Source organism: Porites lutea, chromosome 4 (assembly GCF_958299795.1).
Source record: "Porites lutea chromosome 4, jaPorLute2.1, whole genome shotgun sequence".
NCBI lineage: Eukaryota > Metazoa > Cnidaria > Anthozoa > Scleractinia > Poritidae > Porites > Porites lutea.
In genome coordinates, this window is record NC_133204.1 from 29,734,086 (window position 1) to 29,740,085 (window position 6,000).

The following is a 6,000-nucleotide window of genomic DNA, read 5'->3' on the forward strand; positions in this document are numbered from 1 at the left end:
TAGTCAGAGGTGATGCCAATGAAAAGAAAAAGTCTATGCCTGTTACTTACCGTTTCCCTTCACCGCCCTCGAGCTCGAACTGGTATCTGCAAAATCAAATGGCAACAGGAGGCTCCATAAGTATCTAATTCCATTGTTATTTCGGATCAATTAACTGCCCACCTACCCATCCCCTAAGCCAACATTTTTCCCTAAATGAGAAGTGAGTGTTGATGTGGGCTTAAGGGAGGAATTAAGCTCTCCCAATCCCAACGTCCTTATTGAATATAGACTGTAAAGGAAATAAGCTATAAGTACTTGAAGAGTAGTGAAAGAACTTGACCTAAGGGTGGCATGTAATTGCAAAGCGTGGCAATGGTGGCGAAGAAATTGCTTGTAGATGACAAAATAATTCCAATTTATGACTTTAATAAATAAAGTTGTCGTTGTTGTTGTATCATAATGATATCCACTCTATGTAAATTTTCGCTCTCTGCAAGAAGGAATCACAAACTTTAGAGCCATTCATTACTGGTGACATTTGGAGGTTTTAAAATAGGAGCTGTCAACGAGTTAGGAGATATAAATCGGGCTAGGCGGCTTTCTTGGGTGGCTACCTTTTCTGCTATATGATCTTTCTAAATTCTACTGTCCATTTTTTTGTCAATAATTTGTCGAACAATTAACAAAGATAAATTAACACACCTTATCCGTAGCACACAACAAGATTTTTCTCTTTTATGAGGAGGCCTCCATGTGTAGTGGTAATGCCAGCTGTCCAACATGTCAAACTTGTTAATTTTTTTCAAATCAATGTCTACGGACCCTTTTGAGATGAAAAAAAAAGTGATATCTCATTGGTTACTTTAACGTCACGTGAAAGTTTGACAATGAAACTCACCCGCCAAAATCTCCGAGTGGGCAGCATTGCGAAAGATAACAGTGCACTGTTACCCGCGAATGTTGACCGACGACCGCCCTTACAGCAAGGATTAATGAACTTCCAGCTTTAATCTCAATGTTTGTCAAACATTGAGATTTTATAGGAAAACAAAATTAACTGTTTCCCTCGCGACAAGTCTTTAAGTGTTTATTTATATGCCTGATGATTAGAGAGAGACCCATATATCGAGGTCACAAGTATAAGTCATTAAATTCCGGAAATCCTCTACTCCTGGATCTATCTAGCCTGTAATTAAGCCCTCTTTATACATATCCGTATCTCCACAGTTAAAAAAGAGGGGGGGAGCCTGATCGTAGGAACCTTAAGTAAGACATTTTCAATTGACTCCCGTCAAGCGAAAGTGCTGCTCGCTCTTTCCCTTTTAATTTGCCTTGACGCTGCTAAAACATTGTATTGTTAACTGTCTTCACTCTTAGAATATTTCGTTCGAATTACTCGAGCTTTATAAACGATGTTAAACAAGGTTGCGTAATAGAAAGGTTGTTACCAAGAGAGGATAAAGCTCAGAGAATGAATCCCTCATATAGGCCCTAAACACATCGTAATACCTCGAAAGCAAGAGAGGATAAAGGGGACAGAGAAGGCATCCCCCATATACACCCTATTCCATAGGTAATTCGTCTCGAGTTATTTTTAGAATCGGGATAAAGTTACCTCGCGCGCTGCGTGGATGTTTCGTGGAGGTTTCGCATGACTAAACGCCGTGCAAAACATGTCGGGCGAAGGGCAATGAAAGCGTAAAGAGATCGAGAGCATTTCTGAATATTGAAGCGAAATGAGTCGGCGCTCACCTGGGAAAAGGGAATCGCTCGACTCTTTGACAACCCGTGAAATCAGTTTAACTCGAAGTTATCGTAACCTCAGTGCTTTAACAAAATGAGAAATTTCGCCGGTCTATTGAAACCGGTCGTTTGTACAATAAAGCAAGTAGCAAGTAATATTCATGTACATGTCATTAGTTTTACAAATTTGAATTTCATTGTAGTTTTTTAAGTTGTTAAGCGCTGTTGATCAGTGAATGTAAATAGCGCTCTAGAAGTTATTAAATTGTCATTATTATTATTATAGAACGCCAGTGTTATTTTTGTTGAATAATAAAAGACTAGTGAAAGAATAAATATCAAACCAGTAATTGCTCTCTTCAAACTGTAAATTATAAATGATCCTGAGAGAATATTCAGTGTGTTAAGGATTTCCCTGCTGTACTGTTAGCTCTATGCAAGAGAGGAAGGGCGATTCTTTTTTAATTTTCGTTTCGCTGACACAGCTTTAGCAGAAATCTCTCGTTTTCGTCGACAAAACGAATAGCAATATCGCTCTCCGCGTCTTCCGCCATTTTTTTCTACCTCAATTCGTGAAGGACGCGTGGCTCTGAGCGTGGGTCATCCACGCGGAACACATTCGCCCTATGTGATTGGCTGTTGTCCAATCCCCCTTGGGATCTGTGGTCTTAAAAATAACTCGAGACGAATTACCTATGGAATAGGGTGTGTACGGAGGATGCCTTCTCTGTCCCCTTTATCCTCTCTTGCTCGAAAGTTATTTTTGGAGCGTAAAGCCCGGTTTCCATATGATCGCTACGATCGCTGAGAAAAAAAAGGTTCAGCGATCGCAGCGATCATAGCAGTCATATGGAAACCGGGCTTTACGCTCCAAAAATAACTTTCGAGGTATTACGATGTGTTTAGGGTCTATATGGGGGATTCATTCTCTGAGCAGCGATCGCAGCGACAACGATCGCTGAGATAAAACTTTTTCTATCTCAGAGATCGTTGTCGCTACGATCGCTGCGATCGCTGGAGAGTGGTTTCCATAAGATTGCTATGATTACTGCGATCGTTGAACTTTTTTTCTCAGCGATCAGCGGTGCGGTTGTCCTTTTTCTCTAGCACGTAGGTTATACAGTGCACGGAGTATTTTAATTTTTTACTGAGCAAATCTTACTTTGACATACATTGACATTGAGAGGTCATGAGGCATTTTGCCTGCGTGTAGACGTCTCCTATTTCCTTTGCGTGCAACAAAGGAAATAGGAGACGTCTGCACGCAGGCAATGAGGCATTTAGTAATTGTTTTGTGGTTTCCGGTGTGGTTTGCACAGGATTAATTTGATCTCAGATCATCTCAGATGCAGTTTTAGACTGGAGCGCGATGTCTTATACTAATAATTCCTTCATTTTGAATTATTTGTAGCTTTATCATAGTTGGCTTTACAGTCTTTTTAAAGCACTCGCTACACTCACTTCCTTAAAATCACATTCGTCCACAAAACGTACACGCGCATCGTTTCCCTACGGCTTCAGTTTACAATTTGATTCGCGAACGTCGCGAAGCATTGCGTGGGACTTCGCCCATCTGTCAGCAATGAGCATATGATTGGCTCTCTTGGGAACAACGGATCTAGGAGAAGATCTAAAAATATATTTAGAGGGGTTACGATGGGTAAAGGGCCTATATGGGGGATTCATTCTCTGTGCCTTATTCTCTCTTGGTTGTTACGTAATCCATTGGGAGGATTGTAATTGGCCAGGATCGAGGTTCAGTCGGCTCGTCCTCACTCAATCCAAACTTGGGAATACGTAACAATCTTTCTGTTACGTATCCACATTTCATATCGCTGATGAAATTCGAGCACAGGCGCAGAGGGGTTATTTGTGACCTTGGTTGCAGTTAAATTTTTCAGTTGATAGCACGATTGACATTCTTTGGGATGATAAATTTTAGAACCTTCTATTTCACCACCACTCTCATAGATTTATTCAAATAAGTTAAAGACCACGGTCTTAACTGTTAGCACACTAGAGGATTTAAACAGATTACGGGCGTGTGAGGCTCGGGCGCTTCGCGCGCGTAAGACTCTTACGGCACGCTTTACCGATTTCTTTACTGATTTTGAGAAAAAAACCGACTGTTTTGCAGTCTAGAAAAAGTGATTTACGTGGCACGTCATTTCAGTCATCGCCGAAAATAAATGGCATGCTCATCACAAGAGCCATTTGCATTCAGTGAAAGTTTACAACACCCGACCATAGCAATTTTGCTAATTAAGATTCTTATTTTTTTCAACCACTCAGTAGTGTTCACTTGTTCCAAAGTAATCAATGCTTTCAAGCGATAGAATTCGTGGACCGACACGTTTCGGAAAAGGTCTAAATTTAATCTTTCCTCAGCTTTCTTCGCAAAACATGCGTGGCTTCGATCACGCAACGATTTTTAGTCCCAGTTTCCACGGTCTCCGCAAGGAACGCCTGGCACAATGACCTCCCTTTTGTGTCCTAAATACGACCAAAAAATTCTGGGGGGTACCTCCAGAAAAATTGGTTGTGGGTGTGCAGCACGCTTCCTGAAACCCTGTGATTTTCCCTACCCTATTTCAGACCTGATCCAAAATTTGATACCCTTTTTCAGACCTGAAGCCCTGGAGCCCGGCGCGTCTCTCCCCAGGTCTCGCTCTCTGTTTTCAGCCTCATTCCAGACCTTTTCTTTGACTACTCGCGCGTACTTGGGTACGCAAAAATACGGACTGTTTTGCAGTCTAGGCTTTTTCGTACATGCAGTACAGCCAAAGTTACGAAGCATCAAACACAAAGGGATAAGATCTTGAAAAATGGGTGCGAGCCTCCTTAACCAGGAAACAACAATGAAGAATGGTTTTTTTGTTATGTAATTAACAAATATGAGAAAACGTTGTCCCAGTTTTTCAAATGACGCTAAAATACTATATGAGGTGTAGTAAAATACACCTCATTACCTTTTATTTATATTTTTGCTAATCAGCGCTCTTTGCTAAAATTGCATCGTACCTTGACCGTGCTGACATTGAGTAGTACTATCACCATCATCACTCCTTGTTGCATCGCACGTCAAGATTGTTTTCCACTGAATTGATTCATAATTGAAGTTCTCGCGTTCCTTTGCGCATTCGTTGTTGTTGTTATTGTTGTTGTTGTTGTTGTTATTGTTATTGTTATTGTTATTGTTGTTATTGTTGTTGTTGTTATTGTTGTTGTTGTTGTTATTGTTATTGTTGTTGCTGTTGTCTTCACAATTCTTAATACACTCTTTCTTCTCTTTCTTGTTTTTTCCTTCACATTTCTTCTTGCATTCCTTCTTTCCTTTTTGTTTCCCTCTTTTGACTCTGGATCCTTCGTTTAAACAAACAGTTATTAATATTGAAAAAATGAGTAAAAATGAAATGCAATTTGCATCATATTTTTATTGAAACTGAAACCAAAAGATCTCTCTAGACTAACGCGTTTTAGCCTTGCGTGTAAAACTGAATTTTTCGAAGAAGAAGTTGTATGAAAACGTAGCTTTTCGAACCGTATACTCTCGAAAGTGGAGAACATTTAAATCTTATTTCAGTGGTTTAAGGTAGGGTAAGACGGGCAACGTTTTAGCAACACCGGCTGCAAATCGAGTTGAAGAGCGATTTTGCGCGTTTTTCCAACCACGAATCAAACCTGTTTTGAACCAATTAGGTTGTTGCAGGTTGTGTAAAGTTGTTGAAAAGGAGAGAATAGTTCTACAACATCGCTATTCATCAACTCATTTTGCAGGAATATTTGCAACATTGTTGCAAAACGAGTTGAATAGCCATGTTGCGCGTTTAACCACCCACGAATAAAATCTTTCTTGCAATAAATCTGGTTGTTGCAAGTTGCGTGAATACTGACTTCTGATTGGATGAAATTACGCGGGACTCGCGCCATGCACGGGAGTTATGTCACTTGCTGAAAAAAAAGTTAGCCCTTTGGTCGGTAAAACTCGCAACATGTACAGATTTTGTTGCAAAAAGTAGAACTACTCTCTACTTTTTGCGACAAATTTTCACAACCTGCAATGACCTGAATTGTTCCAAGATATGTGTAAAAGTGGCTAGCAAAACGCCCAACATCGCTATTCAACTCCTTTTTGTAGTAATTTTGCAAAACAAGTGCACATTTTACCGAACATGTACTTTAAGCAACGACGATAGCGGCGACAACGAAAATAAAAAAAGGAAAAGACTTAGATTAGCAAGACAACAACTCTACATGTGTATCATTCTGTCTTGC